We start from the raw sequence: 15879 nt of genomic DNA, 5'->3' as shown, positions 1-15879 counted from the left end.
GGACCTACTTGAAAGAACTGCAAGGTGATAAATTCATGCGGCTTACAGGTTAAAATTAAGGGTATTCTATTCCACTTCCAAACCAGCAGAAGAAAATGACAGCAAACACAAATAAAAGGAAAGCATTACCACAAGGGAGATTATCTGATAACAAACAACTGCTTCCTAGGAACAAGAAGGGCAGCAGCCCAAGCCCCCGAACCGCATGAGGACCCCACTTTCTGAACATCAAGTATTCACAGGATGTATTGTGTATTCTTTGGGGGACCTCAGAGATTTTCCCAAACCAATAAACTGAAAACAATTTAGAACAAGCTACTGAATAGCTTCGTCTCATTTTCACTTTTGATGAAAAAGACCCTATATATAAAGAATCAGTACCTAGACTACTAGTACTAACTCCTGGTATTTACAGGGTAAAAACAGAATTTTAAAGGACTGAGACTAGCTCAAACCATTCCTCCTACAATAGAAATCAATCCTCGCATTACCCGAGCACTATAGGTAGTTTATGCAGTGAAAGATGAAGGGACCACATTGACATCACGGAACATGATGGGTCACTAAGGATTAAGTCTGAATAACACCAGGCAATGGAGAAAAAACACTTTTAATATTTCCCTGACAAACAGGCACTGCCTACAAAGTGAGGTAGGCATGTGAGTCTGCAATTCCTGACATGCATCTTCTAAATCATTAGGGGAAAAAAACCTCACAAATAAGAGGCCAGGGTGGGTGGGTGTGGGAATGGCCCATTCAGCAAAACAGAATCAGTAAGCAATAAACTGGTAAAAAGCATAAACTAAGAGACATCTTTCTGTAAGACAGTAAATTGTTTTAAATCTCAAGGGTTAAACAAGGTCACCAATACGTATAAATTGAAAAGGAACAGCGATCGTAATACTGAGAATAAAGGATAAGGAAAGATAATCCATAATCCTCAACTATTAAGATTTAATAGTGAATTTTCATGTGCCAAAGAGTATACCATAGATCATCTAAGTCAAATGCTCTACACAGAAAAATGACAAGAAACAGACTGGCAGCCCCCTTTCTCCTAGCAGCTTATGCCAGGAAAAAAAGATAGAAAGATGAAAAGACAAATGATCTACACTATTTAATAAGGTTGATTTTTCATATAGCTATCAAAACAAAAGCTTCTTTTCTCAATAGTCACAGAAAATTTTTAAGAATTATAGTCACAAAGAAAACTAACGATTCTGAGAAGCAAAAGTTAAATAGGTAAAATTCTCTCATGATCATAGAGTAATATTCAAAGTTAACAGAAAAGTCTATTCATTCATCAAACCTTTGAACACCTGCTATATGCTGGGTTATCATGGAACTGTTCCCACCGTTGTAGAAACTTACGGTCTAGTCCCACCAGTGCCGTCCAAAAGAAATATAATGGGAGCCACATGCAGTTTTCAGTTTTCCAGTAGCCATATTAAAACATTAAAATAAAGTTAAAATTGGTCTTAATAATACATTTTATTTGACACAAAAAATAAAACAGCATTACTTCAATAATTAATCAGTATTTTAAAAACTGGATTGGGTTTTTTTTTGTACTAGAAAATATGTTCATATTTCTTACTTAAAGCACATCTCGATTCAGACCTGCTATATTTCAACAGCCGGATATTGTTATTTAAACTTAGAACACCATGGCTTTTAGCCACATGATTATTTATAAATTAAGATAAATTTCCATTATTGCAAAGACTATCTCTGCTGTCCAATACAACACCCACTAGCTACATGTGGCTACTGAGTACCTTAAATGTAACTAGTAAGACTGAGGGCTGAATTTTTAACCATTTAATTTTAATTAACTGAAACAGCCACAAGTGGTCAGTACCTACCAGGTTGGAAGCACAGCTCCACAGGAAGAAATAGGCACTAAAACAAATCACATATTTAATCAATTTCAGTTGTTAAACACCTTTACAAAAGAAATGTCCAATATGCAGAGAGTACACAGGCCAGGAAGGACTCGACCTCTCCTGCCGGCGTCCAGGAAGGATCGTTCAAGGAGAGCACAATTAAGCCAAAGGGGACAGCTATGCAAAGGACCTGAGTGGGAGAAAACAGTGAATGCAGAAGAAATATGAAGGGAAGTACCAACGGGCCGAAGAGCCCAAGTTATCTGTAGGAGAGTGATTCAGATCACAGAATCTGAACAGGACAGGAAGGTGGAGAAGCAGAAACAGCCCACCTGTGAACCCAAGTCTCCCAGGTAAATTGCTAGAAGCCTGTTCCACTCTGCCCGGTGAACTCCAGTCACCCCAGGCTTCTGTGAAATTCTAAATCAAGCCAAGTTGCCTTCACTTGGAAAACTTCCCCCAGCTTTCTTGATCCTCACATTCAGAATCACAGTTCAGATCTTCTAATAAAGACAAGCACTGGGGCAGTAATCCAATTGGAAGATGGGGGAGGGGCTTGAAAGTGTTCGCACGGCAAAGTTTGACTAAAGAAATTCAGCCTTTTTTTTTTTTTTTTAATGTTCTGACAGATTGGAGAAGCTAAATAAACTCTGGAAACCCACCTCAGTGCCACCACTGGGCTTAAACGTTATAACTTCAGAGAGACATTTCTGAAAACATCCAATTAGCACCTCCCAGTCCCTAACAGCACATGGTTTCTCTTTGCTTCTAAGACTTGTCAGAATCTGGAAATTCTCTGCAATGGCCTAGCTTTCCCAACAGACCATAAGCTCCATGAGGGCAAAGACTGCACTGTTCACCCGCTGCATCCTCAGCACTCGGTACCAAGTCCAGCTGGCATGGGGCAGAGAATGCAGACTGCGGCTGCAGGGGTGGGAGTGCCTGTGTGTAAGACAAACACCTTATATGTAAAAGTTAAGGAATGGAATGAAAACTTCTCAAAGAAAAATGCAGTGGCATTCAAACTTTTTTCATTATACAACATAAAACATTAAGGGCAGAAATAATAGTATTTTTTTTAATTAAAAAATTCAAAACCAAAAACCTGAAGATCCTAAAAAAAAAAAAATCAACTGAAAAACTGGAAGACTAACAAAATAACCAAAAATCTGGGGGAGGGAGAAACTTACAACACCAAAATGAAATTTTTACTCCTAGTTACTACAATGATGTGCACTGGTATTGAAGAGAAGCCAAAAGAACCAAGTATACATGTATTTAGTATGTGATAAAGGCAGCTTTATATTTCAAGGCAATGAGATTTTTTTTTAATGCAGCTGAAATAACTATTAACTATTAAGGAAAAATAAGGGGAGTTATGTCACTTTACATATTATGTCAAAAAAAATCCAAGATGAACAGAAAGAGATAGATGTGAAAAATGGAATCATAAAACAATTAGAAGAGAACAGCTACCTGGGTAGGAGAAACCATTAAATATGAAAGTAAAGTAAAGCCATAAAGAAAATATTAATCCAAATTTCTTGAAAGGTAAAAAACTCTTATGTGAGTAAAAAAAAAAAAACTTCTGTAAGCAAATAAAAGGCAAACAAAGAACCAGGTAAAATACTTGCAGTACATAGCCAAGGGTCACTATTCTAAGTATATGAGACAATTAAAAGGGCATCCCGAATGTAACACCACCCAAAACAAGCAAGAAACACTAGATGTCCAACACGCACATCTATACCCATCATTATTAATTAGTCTAAAAAATATATAATAAATCTTATGAAAAGGGAAGAAAAAAAACACTGTTGGTAAAGGTACGGATGAAATACGTATTTTCTCATCCTTTCAGTCAAACCTTTTTTTAATGGAGGTACGCAGAACAAAACACACAAATCCTGGTGTACAGCTTGATGAATTTGGTCAAACTTTTAAGACAAGATTTGTCAATATTTTTGAAAGGACAAAAAAAAATGTTCACATGCTTTGATTCAGCAATTATAGGTCAGACTGAATCCTAAAGAAATGAGAAACACAGACTGAGTTCTTAAGATGACCCTCACCCCACCACCACAGTGAAGGATAAAGGAACACAAGCTCACATAACAGCTGACTAGTCAAATTTTAGTAATTTCCTAAGTTGAAATGGTCTGTACCCTCTAAAAACTGTATTTGTAATGTGTCAGGATCTAATGGTAACTGTAAGTTTGGCTGCCCTCAAATAGTTTATATTCAAGCAGGGGATACAGACAACAGCCAAATAAATCATTTCAGATGACAGGTTCTACAAAGAGAGGCAGCAGGGAAGGTGGTCTGCAAAGGCACCTCTGGGGTGACAGACAAGCAGAAACAGGGCCGACTGATCCAGGCAGAAGGCACAATTCGAAGCTGGGGGTGACCAAGAACCCCAAAAGACCAGAACAACTGAAGATGCATGAGCTGAGGGAGAACGGTCAGGGCCACGTCTACGATGCTGGCAGGGCCAGACGGTCCAGAGCACCACCATCCAGGCAGCCGCAAGTCACAGGTAATACTGGGCACCCGAAACAAGGGATGGCCCAGATGCGCTCTAAATGGAAGATACGCCTCAGATTTGTGAAGGCTGTCTGAAAGAAGGAATGGGAAACATCCCGTTAGTAATTCCTTATCGCTGACTCCTTGCTGGAAAGATAGGATTTTTAAGATAAAATACAGTTCAACTGGGTTTTTCCCTTGGTAAATGTGGCTATCAGAAAATTTTAAGTTGGTACATGACTCCCATTACATTCCCACTGGACATTGCCGGCGTAGGGTAAAGGCACCATAGCTGTAAGTTTGAATATTTGGTGTGCTGAGAGGTCACTGGAAGGTTTTGGGCCTGGGAACGGGTCGTCTAACTTATACATTTAAATGATTCTCCACTGGAGCAGCGAGCAGACTGCAGGAGAGCGACAGCTGGAGCAAGGAGACCAGTTAGATGAGTCGTTCGAACGAATCATATTTGGGTTTGGAAGGGCAGGGCAGCCTGCTTCCGTTTAGAATTCAACTTTGCTCAGGAGATGAAGAGCATGCAGAGACAGAAAGACCGCGGGTGCCTGCCAAAATGTTAACGATGGTTATTCATTCTTAGTAGCTTTCTATTCCTTCTGAGTCTGAAAACACCACCCACTGCCCTTATAGACACACACAAAGCTGACATTTTTTTAAAAACAGCCCTACCAAAAGAAGCATCCTGGTATCTGTCTGCAAGTTATATATAAAATTCTATTTTAAAAAATCAAGCCATCTCTACTCCCATGCCTTTAGATAAAAACAGGTTATTGAAGGCTATACATAAACTATCAGTACACACACAGCATTTCCGGGGAATTAATGTTGTTCCCTATTAGTCACCGCACTGCAGTCAGCGCGACCAACAGCTCCAGAAGCACACCTCTGGCGGCACTCCAAAATCTGAGGCTAAAGTAGTGAAAAGTACTTAGATGTGTGGTTAACTGACCCTGATAAACTCCCACCACACACCTTTCTCCAAAAATGTTCCAAAATACACAGTGTAATTCCAAGAACGATGCCCTGGTCCCGATCCCTTTCCTTAAAGGCTCTGCCTTCCTAAGGACCTCCCTTCACTGCAGTCTGAAAACTGGAGGGACAAACTTAGCAACGACAAGTCTGAAGGTACACAAAGGAGGAGGGGAAAGAAGGAGTGATTTATTTTACATAAAATCAAGTGTTTTTTCTACTACATTTACTTTTGCATTGAAAAAGTAAATAGCAAATGGTGCCAGACTTCTTACAGTGTGATTTCATAGGAAGAGATTCATTATATGCAGATGAACAGGAATCTCGCTTCCTCATGCAAATGTTCAACTATGAACCAATCACTGTAGCTATGAAATCTCCCATTAAAACATGAGAGAGAGGCGGGAGCCAAGATGGCGGCGTGAGTAGAGCAGTGGAAATCTCCTCCCAAAAACACATAGAGCTATGAAAATATAACAAAGAAAAATCTTCCTAAAATAGAGACCACAGGACACAGGACAACATCCAGACCACATCCACACCTGCAAGAACCCAGCGCCTTGTGAAGGGGGTAAGATACAAGCCCCAGCCCGGCGGGACCCGAGCGCCCCTCCCCCCGGCTCCCGGCGGGTGGAGAGAAACCGGAGCAGTTTTTTTTTTTGGCGAGCGCTTTTTGGAAGCCTTAGAGGGACGGGCCCCCGTTGCTGGGGAGGCAGGGTGGCGGGACCGGTGAGGAGGTGCCTGGGAACAGCGCCGGAGGACAAAGAATATCCCGCGTTTCTCCCTGCGAGACCTGGGGGCGGGTGCCTGAGACCGGTGCCTGAGGACGGAGGAGGTCGCGCGTTTTTCCCCTTTTTTTTTTTCTCTTTATGGCGAGCGCTTTTTGGAAGCCTTGAAGGGACGGGGACCCCAGTGCTAGGGAGGCACGGTGGCGGGAATGGTGAGCGGGTGGCTGGGACCGGCGCCTGAGGACAAAGAATATCCCCCGTTTTTCCCTGCGGGACCGGTGGGCGGGTGCCTGAGACCGGCACTTGAGGACAGAGGAAATCGCGCGTTTTTCCCCTTTTTTTTTTTCTCTTTTCTGCGAGTGCTTTTTGGAAGCCTAAAAGGGACAGGGACCCCGGTGCTAGGGAGGCAGGGCGGCGGGACTGGTGAGCGGGTTCCTGGGACCGGCACCTGAGGACAAAGAATATCCCGCATTTTTCCCTGTGGGACCGGTGGGTGGGTGCCTGAGACCAGCACCTGAGGACGGAAGAAATCGCGCATTTTTCCCCTTTTTTTTCTCTCTTTTTGCCAAGTGCTTTTTGGAAGCCTTGAAGGGACAGGGACCCCGGTGCTAGGGAGGCAGGGCGGCAGGACTGGTGAGCGGGTGCGTGGGACCAGTGCCTGAGGACAAAGAATATTGAGCGTTCCTTCCCTGCGGGACCGGTGGGTGGGTGCTTTTTGGAAGCCTTGAAAGGACAGGGACCCTGGTGCTAGGGAGACAGGGCAGCAGGACCAGTGCGCGGGTGCCTGGGACCGGCACCTGAGGAAAAAAAAAAAAAAATCGCGTGTTTTTTCTTTTTTTTTTCCTTTCTGTTCCCTCTCTCATTGTTGCTGTTGTTGTTTTGGTTTGGAGAGTGCTTTTTGGAAATCTTAAAGGGGCAGGACAGGTCACTTAGACCAGAAGCAGGGAATCTGGGGATCTCTGGGCACTCTAACCCCCTGGGCAGCAGGGAGCACAGAGGCCCCTTACGGAGATAAATAGTCTCCTGGCTGCTCCCCCTCTAACGGGGCTCCACCATTTTGGAGGAACAGCCCCAGCCAGGCCAAGCCCACAGCAACAGTGGAGATAAACCCCAAAGCAAATGGGCAGGAAGCAGAAGCCCTGTCTGCGCACAGCTGCCCAGCACAAGCCACTAGAGGTCGCTATTCTCCCAGGAAAAGGCTACAAACCAACAAGAAGGGAAGCTCTTCCAGCGGTCACTTGTACCAGCTCTGCAGACTATCTCTATCACCATGAAAAGGCAAAACTACAGGCAGACAAAGATCACAGAGACAACACCTGAGAAGGAGACAGACCTAACTAGTCCTCCTGAAAAAGAATTCAAAATAAAAATCATGAACATGCTGACAGAGATGCAGAAAAAAATGCAAGAGCAATGGGATGAGATGCAGAGAAAAATGCAAGAGCAGTGGGATGAGATGCAGAGAAAAATGCAAGAGCAGTGGGATGAAGTCCGGAAGGAGATCACAGATGTCAGGAAAGAGATCACAGAAGTGAAACAATCCCTGGAAGGATTTATAAGCAGAATGGATAAGATGCAAGAGGCCATTGAAGGAATAGAAGCCAGAGAACAGGAACGTATAGAAGCTGACATAGAGAGAGATAAAAGGATCTCCAGGAATGAAACAACACTAAGAGAAATATGTGACCAATACAAAAGGAAAAACATTCGTATTATAGGGATACCAGAAGAGGAAGAAAGAGGAAAAGGGATAGAAAGGGTCTTTGAAGAAATAATTGCTGAAAACTTCCCCAAACTGGGGGAGGAAATAATCGAACAGACCATGGAATTATACAGAACCCCCAACAGAAAGGATCCAAGGAGGACAACACCAAGACACATAATAATTAAAATGGCAAGGATCAAGGACAAGGAAAGAGTTTTAAAGGCAGCTAGAGAGAAAAAGGTCACCTATAAAGGAAAACCAATCAGGCTAACATCAGACTTCTCAACAGAAACCCTACAGGCCAGAAGAGAATGGCATGATATACTTAATGCAATGAAACAGAAGGGCCTTGAACCAAGGATACTGTATCCAGCACGACTATCATTTAAATATGATGATGGGATCAAACAATTCCCAGACAAGCAAAAGCTGAGGGAATTTGCTTCCCACAAACCACCTCTACAGGGCATCCTACAGGGACTGCTCTAGATGGGAGCACCCCTAAAAAGAGCACAGAACAAAACACACAACATATGAAGAAGGGAGGAGGAGGAATAAGAAGGGAGAGAAGAAAAGACTCTCCAGACAGTGTATATAACAGCTCAATAAGCGAGCTAAGTTAGGCAGTAAGATACTAAAGAAGCTAACCTTGAACCTTTGGTAACCACGAATCTAAAGCCTGCAATGGCAATAAGTACATATCTTTCAATAGTCACCCTAAATGTAAATGGACTTAATGCACCAATCAAAAGACATAGAGTAATAGAATGGATAAAAAAGCAAGACCCATCTATATGCTGCTTACAAGAAACTCACCTTAAACCCAAAGATAAGCATAGACTAAAAGTCAAGGGATGGAAAAACATATTTCAGGCAAACAACAGTGAGAAGAAAGCAGGGGTTGCAGTACTAATATCAGACAAAATAGACTTCAAAACAAAGAAAGTAACAAGAGATAAAGAAGGCCACTACATAATGATAAAGGGCTTAGTCCAACAAGAGGATATAACCATTCTAAATATATATGCACCCAATACAGGAGCACCAGCATATGTGAAGCAAATACTAACAGAACTAAAGAGGGAAATAGACTGCAATGCATTCATTGTAGGAGACTTCAACACACCACTCACCCCAAAGGATAGATCCACCGGGCAGAAAATAAGTAAAGACACACAGGCACTGAACAACACACTAGAACAGATGGACCTAATAGACATCTATAGAACTTTACATCCAAAAGCAACAGGATATACATTCTTCTCAAGTGCACATGGAACATTCTCTAGAATAGACCACATACTAGCTCACAAAAAGAGCCTCAGTAAATTCCACAATATTGAAATTCTACCAACCAATTTTTCAGACCACAAAGGTATGAAAGTAGAAATAAATTCTACAAAGAAAACAAAAAGGCTCACAAACACATGGAGGCTTAACAACATGCTACTAAATAATCAATGGATCAATGAACAAATCAAAATAGAGATCAAGGAATATATAGAAACAAATGAAAACAACAACACTAAGCCCCAACTTCTGTGGGATGCAGCGAAAGCAGTCTTAAGAGGAAAGTATATAGCAATCCAGGCACACTTGAAGAAGGAAGAACAATCCCAAATGAATAGTCTAACATCACAATTATTAAAACTGGAAAAAGAAGAACAAATGAGGCCTAAAGTCAGCAGAAGGAGGGACATAATAAAGATCAGAGAAGAAATAAACAAAATTGAGAAGAATAAAACAATAGCAAAAATCAACGAAACCAAGAGCTGGTTCTTTGAGAAAATAAACAAAATAGATAAGCCTCTAGCCCAACTTATTAAGAGAAAAAGAGAGTCAACACAAATCAACATAATCAGAAATGAGAATGGAAAAATCACGACAGACTCCACAGAAATACAAAGAATTATTAAAGACTACTATGAAAACCTATATGCCAACAAGCTGGAAAACCTAGAAGAAATGGACAACTTCCTAGAAAAATACAACCTCCCAAGACTGACCAAGGAAGAAACACAAAAGTTAAACAAACCAATTACAAGCAAAGAAATTGAAACAGTAATCAAAAAACTACCCAAGAACAAAACCCCGGGGCCGGACGGATTTACCTCGGAATTTTATCAGACACACAGAGAAGACATAATACCCATTCTCCTTAAAGTGTTCCACAAAATAGAAGAAGAGGGAATACTCCCAAACTCATTCTATGAAGCCAACATCACCCTAATACCAAAACCAGGCAAAGACCCTACCAAAAAAGAAAATTACAGACCAATATCCCTGATGAACGTAGATGCAAAAATACTCAATAAAATATTAGCAAACAGAATTCAACAGTATATCAAAAGGATCATACACCATGACCAAGTGGGGTTCATCCCAGGGATGCAAGGATGGTACAACATTCGAAAATCCATCAACATCATCCACCACATCAACAAAAAGAAAGACAAAAACCACATGATCATCTCCATAGATGCTGAAAAAGCATTTGACAAAATTCAACATCCATTCATGATAAAAACTCTCAGCAAAATGGGAATAGAGGGCAAGTACCTCAACATAATAAAGGCCATATATGATAAACCCACAGCCAGCATTATACTGAACAGCGAGAAGCTGAAAGCATTTCCACTGAGATCAGGAACCAGACAGGGATGCCCACTCTCCCCACTGTTATTTAACATAGTACTGGAGGTCCTAGCCACGGCAATCAGACAAAACAAAGAAATACAAGGAATCCAGATTGGTAAAGAAGAAGTTAAACTGTCACTATTTGCAGATGATATGATACTGTACATAAAAAACCCTAAAGACTCCACTCCAAAACTACTAGAACTGATATCGGAATACAGCAAAGTTGCAGGATACAAAATCAACACACAGAAATCTGTAGCTTTCCTATACACTAACAACGAATCAATAGAAAGAGAAATCAGGAAAACAATTCCATTCACCATTGCATCAAAAAGAATAAAATACCTAGGAATAAACCTAACCAAGGAAGTGAAAGACTTATACTCTGAAAACTACAAGTCACTCTTAAGAGAAATTAAAGGGGACACTAATAAATGGAAACTCATCCCATGCTCATGGCTAGGAAGAATTAATATCGTCAAAATGGCCATCCTGCCAAAAGCAATATACAAATTTGATGCAATCCCTCTCAAATTACCAGCAACATTCTTCAATGAATTGGAACAAATAATTCAAAAATTCATATGGAAACACCAAAGACCCCGAATAGCCAAAGCAATCCTGAAAAAGAAGAATAAAGTAGGGGGGATCTCACTCCCCAACTTCAAGCTCTACTACAAAGCCATAGTAATCAAGACAATTTGGTACTGGCACAAGAACAGAGCCACAGACCAGTGGAACAGATTAGAGACCCCAGAAATTAACCCAAACATATATGGTCAATTAATATTTGATAAAGGAGCCATGGACATACAATGGCAAAATGACAGTCTCTTCAACAGATGGTGCTGGCAAAACTGGACAGCTACATGTAGGAGAATGAAACTGGACCATTGTCTAACCCCATATACAAAGGTAAACTCAAAATGGATCAAAGACCTGAATGTAAGTCACGAAACCATTAAACTCTTGGAAAAAAACATAGGCAAAAACCTCTTAGACATAAACATGAGTGATCTCTTCTTGAACATATCTCCCCGGGCAAGGAAAACAACAGCAAAAATGAGCAAGTGGGACTACATTAAGCTGAAAAGCTTCTGTACAGCGAAAGACACCATCAATAGAACAAAAAGGAACCCTACAGTATGGGAGAATATATTTGAAAATGACAGATCTGATAAAGGCTTGACGTCCAGAATATATAAAGAGCTCACACGCCTCAACAAACAAAAAACAAATAACCCAATTAAAAAATGGGCAGAGGAACTGAACAGACAGTTCTCCAAAAAAGAAATACAGATGGCCAAGAGACACATGAAAAGATGCTCCACATCGCTAATTATCAGAGAAATGCAAATTAAAACTACAATGAGGTATCACCTCACACCAGTAAGGATAGCTGCCATCCAAAAGACAAACAACAACAAATGTTGGCGAGGCTGTGGAGAAAGGGGAACCCTCCTACACTGCTGGTGGGAATGTAAATTAGTTCAACCATTGTGGAAAGCAGTATGGAGGTGCATCAAAATGCTCAAAACAGACCTACCATTTGACCCAGGAATTCCACTCCTAGGAATTTACCCTAAGAACGCAGCAATCAAGTTTGAGAAAGACAGATGCACTCCTATGTTTATCGCAGCACTATTTACAATAGCCAAGAATTGGAAGCAACCTAAATGTCCATCTGTAGATGAATGGATAAAGAAGATGTGGTACATATACACAATGGAATACTACTCAGCCATAAGAAGTGGAAAAATCCAACCATTTGCAGCAACATGGATGGAGCTGGAGAGTATTATGCTCAGTGAAATAAGCCAAGCGGAGAAAGAGAAATACCAAATGATTTCACTCATCTGAGGAGTATAGGAACAAAGGAAAAACTGAAGGAACAAAACAGCAGCAGAATTACAGAACCCAAAAATGGACTAACAGGTACCAAAGGGAAAGGAACTGGGGAGGATGGGTGGGCAGGGAGGGATAAGGGGGGGGAAGAAGAAGGGGGGTATTAAGATTAGCATGCATGGGGGGGAGGGAGAAAGGGGAGGGTGGGCTGCACAACACAGAGAGGACAAGTAGTGACTCTACAACATTTTGCTAAGCTGATGGACAGTAACCGTAATGTGGTTGTTAGGGGGGACCTGATATAGGGGAGAGCATAGTAAACATAGTATTCTTCAGGTAAGTGTAGATTAAAAATTTAAAAAAAAAAAAAAAAGAAAGAAAGAAAGAAAAGGGGGATTACTCCTTAACAGGATAAAACTATTGGTAAATCAAAGATCAACGCATGCTTTAAATATCCTTAATGTTGATCACTTAAAGGGTGTCAGATGATCAGCTATGGAGGTACTCTTTTCTGATAATATTCCTTTCTCTTAATTAAAAAAAAAAAAAAAAAAAGCAGTTACTGTGTGCTGACCTCCAATGAGTTCTGCACAGTGGTATAGAGGGCATGTCAAAGTGTGGGCAAAGGGTCTGTTTGTTTCTACGCAGAAGATCAAGGCCTAGCTTGGATACCCAGAAAATGAACTAAGATACGATATGAGGAGGAGCTTCCGGCATCAGCACTCTCTGGAGGACTCGTGCCGGGGGATGATCATCAAAAAGCCTCCACAGGGATCCGGACGATGCTGCGGTTGTGGCTGCATCCAGCCCACCATCTCCTGGACTTGCCATGAGAAGGAGGAGGGAGATGTCTAGGCTGGCATGTGCATACAGTGAGACAACGAATTTGACCGGATCTGTACTGTTGGAACTCAACCAGGAGTTGGGAGGGGTGCAAGTTGTAGCACCCCAAAATCTCATGACTATAGACTATCTATGGTTAAAAGAACATATGGGATGTGAACAGATCCCAGAAATGGGCTGCTTTAATTTGTCTAATGGTTCAAGTACAGTTGGAAAATATCCATCATATCATAGATAAATTTTCACAAATGCCTAGGGTGCCTAAATGGTTTTCTTGGCTTCACTGGAGATGGCTGGTAATTATAGATTTGCTTTGTTTATGTCACCGTATTCCTATTATGTCAATATGTGTGTGCAAATTAGTTAGTAGTTTAAAACCTATACATACTTAAGGTACTCTACAAGAAGATATGTCAAAGAAATAATCAATCCTCCCAAGTTTCCTTCATATGCTACATCTATAGCTTTTCTTCTTCCTTCCTAATTACAAACTTTAAATAGAATTCGTGCCTCATATCGAATTTACCGAGTATCATAATTCCTCCAGGTGGTAAAGATACCTCGAGACAAGTGCTGGGCATAGAAGCCACAGGGCATAAATCTGCAAAGAAGTAAAAAGCTAACCTTTGCAAACAATATGGCTTCTCTTTCACTTACCAACTTTACATTTCCCTGTATGGCCCCGGAAGATGACTGGTTAGCCAGAGACGGGTAAGATTCCTCAAGGGAGGAACAACCTAAGACAGGCACAGTCGCAGGGGGGCCATCAGGTGAGAATTTGGGGATCAACAGAGGTGAGGCTCAGAACCTCACCCCCCCTGTTTTGAGAGAAATCTTCTGCATCCGTGGATGTTTTGCTGCCCTTGTCTAGCCTGGATTAATACTTAGTCCATAGGCACACACCTGATCATCTGATCATCTACATTTGCCTTCTTACAGCACTAAACTATGTTTTCTACCTTTATCTTGCATCTACCTACCACTTCAGCATTTTATTAAAAATAAAAATAATAATAATAATAGGAGAAATGTGGGATCAACATATAAATCAAGTACAAAAATCAAATGAATATTCATATTTGACCTGATGGTTTATAGGTCATATTGCATGATCAAAACCGAAAGTTTCTGTGATGACTGCCCTTGTACTGTTCACCATGTAAGAATTTATTCACTATGTAAGAATTCGTTCACCATGTAAAAAAAAAAAAAAAAAAAAAAAAAAAAAAAAAAAAAAAAAATGAGAGAGCCCTAAAGTTTTTCATTCCTTTTATTTCTAGTACTTCAACCTATTTTACTCCAGACTACCTAAAACTTCGAATGCACTAGGAAAGCTCCTGCCATTGCTTGTGCACTAGGAGCCAGGAAACAAGACGTGTTCAGAGAGCGCAGGTGCTGATAGCAAAACAATCATAAGAGCACCTAAATGCCCGTGAGTTACGGAAGACTAACACATTAGCGATGAAATGAATTAACTGCAGTCACACTATTTCTTTTAAGCTAAAAAGAAAAGCAAACGAAACACGCTTAACACACAGATACAACTATTTTTTAAGAAGACAAGGTGGCGACAACCCCGCTGGCCCGGAATGACGCCGTCGGCAAAGGGAGGCAGGGGCTCAGGACCCAAACTCCGGGGCGGATGTGATGTGCCAGCTGCGGGTTCGCGCGCACTCACGAGTTTTTTCCGCGTTTTATCTCTTTATACTGGGTTATGCATTCTTTTGTGGTATTAGACACATTTTTCGGATACTTTCTTTTGCTTTTTAAAAATGGCTTTCTCGCGGTCACTGACGATGAACCGCAGAGGGTAGGAGACGGGACGAGCTGCGGCCGCCGTCTGTCGTCGCTCCACCAAGCCGAGCCTCCCTCCGGACCTCGGCTTACAGCGTGAAAGGAAAGAATTAAAAGGCAACCCATTTGGGAAATTTAAAAGTACGTGTTTTCCAGACGGCGCTGTCCCGAAGCCCTGGACCCCGAGCAGCTCAGCGGGCGCCCTGCACCTTATTCCGTAAGCAGCCTTCAAAGTTTCCGGCATTCACGTTAAAAGCACCGGAGTCCGCCTGTGAAGGGAGGGCGGTGCGACTCTCCCCCGCGCGCCGCGCGCCGCCGCCCCGCGGGCCCCCGTCCGGCGCGCCAGGGCTCCGGGAGGCCGGCGGACACCTGCGCCGCCGCGGGCCGGGCTCGCGGGCCTCCCTCCCGACGGAAACGCGGAGGGGCCCGGCTGGGCGCCCGCGGGCCCGCCCCCGCCAACCGCCCCGGGCCCTCGGCCGCCGGCGCCCCTCCCCCGCCCGCCGGCCCCGCGCCCCACCTGCGGCGGCCCCGCTTCCGGCTCCCCGCGCGGCCGCGGCGCTGCTCACCTGGCGGCGGCTCTCCCCGCCTGACGCGCTGCCGCCGCCGGTCGCCACCGGTGAGTGGGGACAGGTGAGGCCGCCGCGCCCTGCTCGCTCCGTCCCCACCGCCGCCGGCCCCCGTCCGCTGTTTATTAAACTTTTCTGTTTGGTTGTTCGGCCCGTGACGCGACGGCGGACGCACGCGGCCGATTGGCTGGCGCCGCGCGCTGACGCGGCACCCCACCCGCAGCTAATTATTAAGGCGAGGGCGGAGCCGCCCGTCGAGGGGCGGGGCCGTGGCTCGGAGCGCACGGCAATTGGCCGGAGCGGAAGAGGCGGGGCCCAGCGAGGGCCGCCCCTGCGCCTGCGCCGCCTGCGCCGCCTCCGCCCTC

The 15879-nt window shown here is 43.1% G+C and overlaps 1 protein-coding gene across 7 annotated transcripts in view; it reads right to left on the bottom strand.

Annotated features, from left to right (window-relative positions):
- ZFAND6 (zinc finger AN1-type containing 6) overlaps window positions 1–15879 on the bottom strand; it is a 55309-nt gene that overhangs the window by 39307 nt on the left and 123 nt on the right. For 2 of the 7 annotated variants that reach the window (XM_037013565.2, XM_037013567.2), the window contains exon 1: window positions 15515–15725. The exons of 2 other annotated variants lie outside the window; for them this stretch is intronic. The gene's annotated coding sequence lies outside the window, so the exon portion shown is untranslated. Of the gene's footprint in view, window positions 1–15465; window positions 15726–15879 lie in introns of those variants that run through there. 3 more of the 7 variants (XM_073227073.1, XM_073227072.1, XM_037013566.2) reach the window with 2 other exon arrangements.

The sequence above is a fragment of the Manis javanica genome, chromosome 18 (genome assembly GCF_040802235.1).
Source record: "Manis javanica isolate MJ-LG chromosome 18, MJ_LKY, whole genome shotgun sequence".
Classification (NCBI taxonomy): Eukaryota; Metazoa; Chordata; class Mammalia; order Pholidota; family Manidae; genus Manis; species Manis javanica.
The sequence above is the reverse complement of the archived record's forward strand: the minus strand, read 5'-3'. Positions and strand labels throughout refer to the sequence as shown.